Source organism: Saimiri boliviensis, chromosome X (assembly GCF_048565385.1).
Source record: "Saimiri boliviensis isolate mSaiBol1 chromosome X, mSaiBol1.pri, whole genome shotgun sequence".
In the NCBI taxonomy this organism is placed as follows: domain Eukaryota; kingdom Metazoa; phylum Chordata; class Mammalia; order Primates; family Cebidae; genus Saimiri; species Saimiri boliviensis.
In genome coordinates this window covers 38673064-38683274 of record NC_133470.1, presented here as the reverse complement: position 1 = coordinate 38683274, position 10211 = coordinate 38673064, and the positions used below count along the sequence as shown (strand labels likewise).

The following is a 10211-nucleotide window of genomic DNA, read 5'->3' as shown; positions in this document are numbered from 1 at the left end:
TATCAACCAAAAATCTCATATCTAGCAAAACCATATTTCAAAATTGAAGGCAAAACAAAGACATTTCCAGATAAACATGACCTCTCTTACAAAGACTGCTAAAGGGAATTCCTCAGGATGAAAGAAGATATTAGACAGCAATTCAAATCCACACAGAAGATACAGAGCATGAGTAAAAGTAACTATGTATTTAAATATAAGAAACTTTATAAATATAGTTTCTCTCTTCTCTTAATTTATTTAGAAGAAAATTGTACAAAAGGATAATTATAAAAACCTTCCTGTTGGAAATATGTCATACAAAGAAGTAATATTTATAAACAATATCACAAAACAGGAGGGATGGAATAGAACTATATTGAAGCAAAATTTCTGTATTTCACTGGAATTAAGTTAGTATTACATGAAATACATTATTTTTAGTTAAGACACATACTGTAATTCCCGTAGAAAAAAAAACACTAAAAAAAAAATTCCCAAAAATATAATTAAAAACAATAATAAAAGGAATTTAAATAGCACACTAAAAAAAGTATTTACAAAAAAACAGCAGTAAAGAAGGAATAGAGGCACAAAAGGGCATGAGACAAATAGAAAACAAATTGAAAAATATGAGATAAAATACAAATATATCAATAACTACATTAAAAATGAAATTATTGTGCTCACTTCAGCAGCACATACCCTAAAACATCAATAATATAAAGAATATTAGAATGGCTTCTGTGCAAGAATGACATGCAAGTTCATGAAGTGTTACACATACTTTTGAGTTTTTAAAAAAAGCCAATCCCAAAGGGTTACATAATGAATAGTCCTATTTATATAACATTTTTGAAATGACAAAATTTTAGATGTAGAGGTCAGATTAGTAGTTCCCAGGGATTAGGGATGGGGTAGGGGTGTGGGTGGCAGGGATGTGGGTATAAATATGAAAGGGAAACATGAGTGATACTTGTGGTGTTGGAACTGTTCAGTACCTTGACTGTGGTGGTGGATACACTGCTCTACACAGGTGATAACATTACACAGAACTTAATAAACCCCCCTCCACAAAAAGAAAACAAACAAACAAACAAACACACACACACACACACACACACACGATTACAAATGAAGCTGGGGAAATAGAAATAAGAGCTATGGATTATACCAACAACAATATCCAAATTGTAATATTATACTACAGTTTTGCAAAATGTTACTGTTGGAGAAAACTAGCCAAAACGTACTGGGAACTGTTCTGGGTTATTTCTTAGTACTATACATGAATATACAATTATGTCAATAAAAATTTTAATTAAAAAAAGTAAAAGGATTAAACATCCAAATTAAAAGGCAGACACAGTTATAATGGATATAAAACAAGACCCTACTACATGCTGTCTACAAGAGAAACACATAGATTCAAAAACACAAAAAGTGAAAGTTGAAAGTAAAAGTACAAAAATTATACCATGCAAATAGCAATCATGAGAGAGATGAAGTCACTATACTAGTAACAGACAAAACAGACTTTAAGATTAAAAATATTGCTTCAGACAAAGAACATTTTATGATTATAACGGGTTAGTTAATCAGGAAGATATAACAATTACAAAGTATACACATACCTAACAACAGAGCTCCAATATACATGAAGCAGAAACATACAGAATTAAAGTAAGAAATAAAAAATTCCACAATAATAGTTGAAGACTTCCATAGTCCACTCTGTAAAATGGATAAAACAACTAGACATAAAATCAGCAGAGACATAGAATAATTGAACAACATTATCAACCAACTGGATCTAATTGTTATCTATAGAACACCTCACCCAAAAATAGCAAAATATACATTCTTTTGAAGTACACAAGGAATATTCTTGAGGATAGACCATATGCCAGGTACCATGGTTTGAATATTGTTCATCCTCAGCAAAATTCATGTTGAGGCTTGGTCTTCAGTGTGGTGATGTTGGGAGGTGGCACCTTTAAGAAATGAGTAGGTCACTAAAAGGGATTCATGCCTTTCTAGTGGGAGTGAATTCTCACTCTCATGGGACTGGATTAGTTACCATGAGAGTAGGTTATTATAAAGTAAGGTTGCCTCTTGTGTTTGGTTTCTTTGCACATGCTTTTTCACCTTATGCTTCTCCACCATGTTATGATGCAGCATGTAGCCCTCACTGGAAGCCAACCAGATGCAGCCATCCAATCTTGAACTTCCCAGCCTCCAGAACTATCAGTCAAATAAACCTCATTTCTTGATAAATGATCCAGTCTCAGGTATTCTGTTGTCACAGCAGAGAATGGATTAAGATGCTTGGCCACAAAATAATACTTAATAAACATAAAAGGATTAAAACAATACAAAATATGCCTTCCAACCATATTGGAATCAAATTATAAATGAATTAAAAATCTGTGAGGTCAATAAATACTTGGAAATTAAACAACACACTTCTAAATAACCCATGGGTCACAGAAAAATTGCAAGGGAAATCAGAAAGGAGCTGAAGGAAAACAGAATCATAATTTATCAAACTTTATGACATAGAAAGAAAACAGTGTTTAGAAAGACCTTTATATCTTCAAATGTCTATATTTAAAAAAAAGATCTCCAATGAGTAGCCTAAACTTTTATCTTAATAAGTAAAAAAGAAGAGAAATCTAAACTCAAAGCAAGCAAAAAGAAGAAATAATAAAGATCACAGTGAAAATCAATGAAATAGAAAACAGAAAACAATAGACAGAATCAATGATACCAAAAATTGGTTCTTTGCAACAAAATTGACAAAAAAAAAATTAGATAAACTGAGCATGAAAAAAAGGAGAAAACATAAATCACCAAATGCAAACATGAAAGGGAAAACATCACTATTGACCTTATAGAAATTAAAAGGATTAAATGAGAATACTATGAACAACTGTGTACTAGAAAATTCAACAATTTAAATGAAATGGACATATTCCTAGAAAGACACAAATCGCCTGAACTAATGCAAGAAGAAATTTTAAAATATGACTAGACATATAACAAGGAATTGAATTAATAATTTCAAATCTTCCCACAAAGAAAAGTCCAGGCTAAGATGGCTTTACTGATGAATTCAATCAAACATCTAAAGAAGTTAAATCAATCCTTCATAAGTTCTTCCAGAAAATAGGGGAGGAGGAAACTCTTCCCAATTAATTTTCTGAGACCAATATTACCTTGATGCCAATGCCAGACAAAAACATGACAAGAAAGGAACACTACAGACAAATATACTTCATGAATAAAGATGCAAAATTTGTAATACAATTTCAGTAAGCTAAAATACCAAAAACGTGAAAAATATTAAACATCATACCAAGAGATTCTTTTAATCCCAGGAATGCAAGGTTGATTTAACATGTGAAAATTAATTTAATATATTATATTAATAGGATGAAGGACAAAAACCATAAGATCATCTCAACAAATTCAGAAAGAGTATTTTACAATATCTAATATCCATTCATTATAAAAACTCTCAACAGACTATCGTCTATGAAATATCTATAGATAAAATCATACTTAATGATGAAAAACTGAATGTTTCTTTCTAAGACTAGGAATAAGGCAAGGATGTTCACTCTCATCAGTTCCATCTAACATTGTAATGGAAGTCCTAGCTAATGCAATCAAGCAAGAAACAAAAAGAGGCATCCAGGTTTGAAAAAAAGAGGTAAAACTATCTCTATTCCCAGTTTACTGAGTTTATCCTACTTGGAGTTTGTTAAGTTTCTTTGATATGTAGATTTATGTTTTTCATTATTTCTCAGATATTCTTTCTTCCCCGTCCTTCTCTCCTCTTTTGGACTCCCATTATATGTATGTTAGTACACAGGTCACTGAGACTCTGTTCATTCTTTATTATTTTTTCTTTCTGTTCCTCATTTTTTCTTCTGCCAGCTCAAATGTGCTGTTGAGCCCCATTAGTGAATTATTCATTTCAGTTGTTTTACATTTCAACTCCAGAAGTTTTGTTTGGTTCTTTTTTATAAAAGCATACCTCAGAGATATTGCAGGTTTAGTTCTAGATCATCACAATAAAACAAATACTATGATAAAGCAAGTCAAATGAATTTTTGGTTTTCCAGTGCATATAAAAGTTACGTTTATACTATACTGTAGCCTATTGTGTGCAATAGCATTATGTCTTTAAAAATGCACATTAATTTAAAAATACTTTATTGCTTTAAAAGTGCTGGCAGAGACACAAAGTAAGCACATGCTGTTGGAAAGATGGTGCTGACAGACTTGCTCAGTGCAGGACTGCCAAAAACCTTCCATTTGTAAAAAAAATCAGTATCTGCAAAGTGCAATAAAGTGAAGTGCAATCAAATGAGGTGTGCTTGTAACTTCTGTCTTTATATGCTTATTCTTTATATGGTGAGACATTGTTCTCCTCCTTTCACTTTTTAAACATGGTTCCCATTAGCTCTTTGAACGTATTTAAAATGTTCAAATATCTATTTTAAAGTTTTCATCTACAAAGTCAAACATCTGGGAGTCCTTGGGGACAGTTGCTGTTGATTGTCATTTTTTCTGCTCTGTATGGGCCATATTTTCTTGTTTCTTTGCTTACCTCATAAATTTTTGTTGAAAGCTGAATATTTTGAATATCATAATATGGAAACTCTGGAAATCAGATATTCCCTAATCCCCAGTGCTTGTTGATGTTACTGCTTGTTGTTGTTTTTCTAACAACTTTACTGATATAATTCTGTAAAGTCTATACTCTTTATTACGTTTGGTCACTGAGGTCTCTGTTCTGTCAGCCTTGTGATTAGCCAACAACTGGACAGAGATTTCCTTAAATGCCCGGAACCAAAAATTCTCCCACTGTTTGCAGAGGGGTTCTCTGTGCATGTTGATGCACGTCTTCAACATTCAGACAAGCAGTGTATGACACTACCTTGGTCTTTACTTCTGGTTTGTGCAGAGCCTCAAGGTTGGCCAGAGAGGTGAGCTTAGGGCCTTCTCAGGTCTTTTCTGAGCATGCACACAGCCTTGGACTTAAATGCAGCTTTCTAGTTTCCCAGAAATATGTTGGAAGTTTTCAGAGCCCTTATTCCCCTACACATCTCAGACTTTCCTCCCAAGCTTTTTGGTTAGTCTGTTTTTTGTCTCAACCATTATCCATTGCCTCAGGCAGCAATAAATAAAATATTTGCCTGTAAATATTTCAACAAATATACCCCCAGGTAGTGACTTTAGGACTGGGTGAGTTTGGAGCTAGGCAAGATAAAGATGTACCTTTTGAGTAGGTATTCCAGAGGGTCACCAGACAGATCAACTAAAGGCGATTATTTGCAAATGAGGTCCTTCTGCCCCATCTAGTACTGGTATTGTAATGCAGGATATTATTTTCAAGGCTATAACTAAGCTGGGGAGTGGTAAATAAAACCGGGGTGAGTTAAAATGCTACAAAGCTCTGTTCTTGACAGTAATCAGCAATTTTTCTTGAATAAGCACTCTCTGAGTTGCTGCATGCTTTTGGTTAACTCTCAAACTGCTTAAAAAGTTGATTCTGACAGTTTTTGCCACTTTTTTTCTTTACTTTTATGAAGAGGCAGAGTTCTGGAGTTCCTTACTCCATTTTCAATGATTTCATTTTCTATTCACAGATGACATGATCTTGTATATTGAAAGTCCCAAAATATCCACTGAAAAACTATTAGCAGTAATAAACAAGATCAACAAAATTATATAATAGAAGAGCAACAGACAAAAAAATTATATTTCTAGGTACTTATTATAAATTATTGGAAAAGGAAATTAAGGAACAGTTCCATTCATAATAGCACCTAAAAGAATAAAATACTCAGAAATGAGTGTGATGAAAGAAGTTTCATTTGTACACTGAAAACTATAAAACATTGTGCCAATAAATTAAAGAAAATATGAATAAATTGAAAGAGATTTTATTTTCACAGATTGGAAGATTCAATATTATTAAGATGGCAATTTTTCCCAAATTGGTCTATAAATTCAAGCAATTCCTATCAAAGTCCTAGCTGCCATTTTTACAGAAACTTGGGGGTTATCCTAAAATTTATATGGAAATGCAAAGGCCCAGAATAGTCAAAATCATCTTGAAAAAGAAGAACAAAGTCAGAGGACTTGTACTTCCTGACTTCAAAACTTACTACAAAGCCACAGTAATGAAGACAATATGGTACTAGCATAAGGATAGACATATAGATCAATGGAACAGAATTGAGATTCTAGAAATAAACCCTTACATTTATGATTAATTGTTTACAAAGGTGTCAATGAAATATGATACAGAAACAACAATCTTTTCAATGAACAGCGGAGACAATTTTTAACAAGTGGCATATGCCAAAAGTTAAATTTAAACACTTTCCTCACATTATCCACAAAAAGAAAATAACTCTCAGCATACTGTAAATCTAAATTTAAAAGTTAAAAGTATAAAACTTTCCTAAGAAAACTTTTGTGAACTTGAGTTAGGCAGTTTTTAGATAACATATCAAAACCAAAATCCATTTAAAAATACTTAGTAAATTGGATTTTACCAAAATTAAAAAACTTCACTCTTCAAAAGGCACCTTTAAGAAAATTTAAAGACAAGCCAAATAATGAAGACAAATATTTGCAAACCATATATCTAATAAATATATAAAGAACTCTTCCAATTCAACAATAAGAAGACAATAACCCTGTTAAAATTTTGGTAAAAGATTTGAATAGATGCTTCACCAAAGTACATGAAAAGATGCTCAACCTCATTGTTTATTAGTGAAATTCAAATAATAACCACAATGAACTACCACTTCACTCCCATTAGAATGGCTATCACCAAAAAGACAGAAAATAATAAGCATTAGCAAGGATATACAGAAACTAAAACCCTCATACTTCTATGGTGAGAATATAAAGTGGTGCAACTACTTTGGAAGACAATTTGGTTATTTCCTTAAAATTTGAACACAATTTTAGCAGACAATCCATGAATTCCAGTCCTAGTTATCTACCCAAGAGAAATAAAACCTTATGTCTACATGAAGACTTGTATGTGAATGTTCATAGCACCATTAATCATAATAGCCAAAAGGTAGAAATAATCAAATATCCATTACCGGGAATGAAGAAACAAATGTACATCCATACAGTAGCATATCGTCAGGCAATCAAAAAGAATTAAGTACTAATATATGCTAGAATATGGATGAACTTCAAAAACATTATGCTAAGTGAAAGGAGCCAGACCCAAAAGACTACATATTGTATGATTCCCTTTGTATGAAATGTCTAGAAAACACAAATCTGCAAAAATAGATAGTAGATTAGTCATTGCCTGAGGCTGGAGGTAAAAGAAAGAGTTGCAAATAAGCATGAGGGATTTCTTTTTTGAGATGATGGAAGTGTTCTAAAACTGGATTATGATAGTTGCTCAACTTCGTAAACTCACTAAGAATCACTGAATTGCACACTTAAAATGGGTGAACTTAATGGCATATAAATTATGCCTTAATAAAGCTGTTTTAAAAAATTAAACGAAACAATGATAATAAAAAGTCTACCCATAAATAAATTGCTGTTAATCATGGTAAGCCACCAGAAGAGCAGTGTGGATGAGTTTACCAAAAGCACAGCCTGAGGGAAAGAAATTCATTCTTAGAGGCAGAAGCCTGACTTCAACAAATAGAGAGACCCCACAAAGAACAAGAGCCGGGCGCGGTGGCTCAAGCCTGTAATCCCAGCACTTTGGGAGGCCGAGGCGGGTGGATCACGAGGTCGAGAGTTCGAGACCATCCTGGTCGACATGGTGAAACCCCGTCTCTACTAAAAATACAAAAAATCAGCTGGGCATGGTGGCGTGTGCCTGTAATCCCAGCTACTCAGGAGGCTGAGGCAGGAGAATTGCCTGAACCCAGGAGGCGGAGGTTGCGGTGAGCCGAGATCGCGCCATTGCACTCCAGCCTGCAGCCTGGGTAATGAGAGCGAAACTCCGCCTCAAAAAAAAAAAAAAAAAAAAAAAAGAACAAGAGGAGCACAGTCTTGTGCTTCCCATCCCAGGAGGCTTTGAAAAGGGTGCAACCATATCCCATTGCTGCATTCACTACTCCCAATCTTATACTTTTCCAAAAGGAGAAGAGAGAGAAAATTAAAATTTACACTATTCTGAAAATCGTAATAATTACACGCCTATCGAGGGAGTCTTGGTTTTCAAACAAGTGTTTTGAACTAAAGTATCAGATATCCTTCCAGACATAAGACCAGTAGTGAATATTAGGGTTTAAAGAGGACTCAGTGATACCACACCCATTTTCCACACTGGAAACAGGCCCAAATGACTCATTTTAATCACAACTCTCCTGCCCCAGGCACCCACAACAGATGAATAACCAATTTTCACAAATAATTATAATAGTTGTCATTTACTAGACACATTGTGTGTCTGGCATGTGTGTCTGGCATTGTAGTCAAGGCTTCAACCCTCTCAACAAACATAACACTATGACGTAGGATTCATCCTTTTCCTCACTTTACAGATGAGGAGTCTGAGACCTGAAGAGGTTATGAAACTCACCCACGATCTTGTGGCTGGTAATCACTGGAGGTGAAATTCTTCCCTCTGAGCCTTCTACCTGCCAAGACTGAATTTGTAGCCCCTACTCTCTACAGCCATGTTCCTCAAGCTTACTTTCTTTAATTCATCATGACTGAGGACATACCAGTGTATCTGTAAATGGAGTTTCACAAAAACAATACTTAACCTTTAATATGCAAAATACTTTTATTCTATTTGTCTTATTTTACTTTTTAACATTAGGTTGGTGCAAAAGTAATTACATTTTTTATCCTTAAAAGTAGTAGTCAAATATCTTGTCAGTACCACTAACATAATTTTAAAAACAGTACTACACATAAAACCTGTATAGTCACATTGAGATGAGAATCTGCAAAAATTTAAAGACCTCTTTAGGTATGCCCATCAACGTCTAGTACCTGCCAGTCTGAACATCTGCTTACACTGCAGCCCTTCACCTGCCAGAGGAAGGAGGAAGAGAAGGCTAAAAGCCTGAGCAAGTCACCCAGTGGCTAGTCCCTACTCAAGGGTATGCTAAGCCAGAATCTAGCCATGAGAAGGGCAAGAAAAGAAAGAGGCAATCTATTCGCCTTAAATAAAGTGTACAGTAACAGAATTCTTAGCAACATACCAAAAGACTAAGAGATTCTAAGAAAACCTCATGTTTCCCTATGACCAGAGTATCGTAAGTATACTTTACTCACAAATTTACCTTGCTTAGTACCACCTTAAGACAACTTATAGGGGCCTGTGAGAGCTCAAACCTGGCTCCACTCTGCCACTCACATCTCCTACCACATCAACAATATAAAACTCAGATCCCAAATTCAGAGACACCCAAAGTCCTTTCTGTTCCATTTATAATTAAAAGTGTGTAGCTTCTATTTGAACAGCTTCACCAAGTGAAAAACTTTTAAATGATTTTCTGCCTACGTATTTCCACTTTATTAAAATAAAAACATAACTCTAGATGGTAATTTTCCCCTGCATCATTCTGTCATTTTATCTTGTACTTATTTGAGGACCATTCTGTTCTTTTGCATTAATCTTGGTAATCCTAGCAGACTTCCCCACAATTCATTTCTCTACAGAGTTACCTCTATTCACTTAGATTTTCTGCTGATATAACTGTTTGGGCTGATCAAAAAGGTGAAGAGGGGATTAGAGAGGTCCATATTAAAGGTTTTAAGCATGTGTGTTCTCAATTATTTTCTTGATCTGGGAGATTACCTTGGAAGAGTTATCTTTGTCTCCTTAAGAAGAGAGATTGGAAGAGGCACAGCATTGTTGAGATTCTGTTATTGAGGGGTTGGAAAGGATTACTCCTTTTTCCTCTGTCTTTAACCATTGCATTCCTAAGAAGACTCCTTTATGAAGCCTCTGCTTCAAAGACCTTTGAGGTGCAGATGTCTGCAAAGTAGCTCGGATCTAATATTCCCAGATCAGAACTTCTGACTCTGGCCACCATTTCCACCCCAACTACTTCTCCCTACCACCCACCCTCACCTTCCCATTATCAGAAAAAGTCACCTCCTTCCTCCCAGTCGCTTTGGCCTAAAACCCAGAGGCCATGCTTAATTCCTTTCCCTCCCTCACCAGCCCCCATACGTGATTCATTAGCAAGTCCTATCGCCCGCTT

At 34.7% G+C, this 10211-nt stretch overlaps 1 non-coding gene across 1 annotated transcript; it reads left to right on the top strand.

The window, feature by feature from the left end:
* The first annotated feature begins 661 nt into the window (after positions 1-661).
* LOC120366673 (U6 spliceosomal RNA) lies at positions 662-768 on the top strand. The gene has a single exon (XR_005581255.1). It is a non-coding gene; the product is annotated as a U6 spliceosomal RNA (small nuclear RNA).
* The last annotated feature ends 9443 nt before the right edge of the window (positions 769-10211 follow it).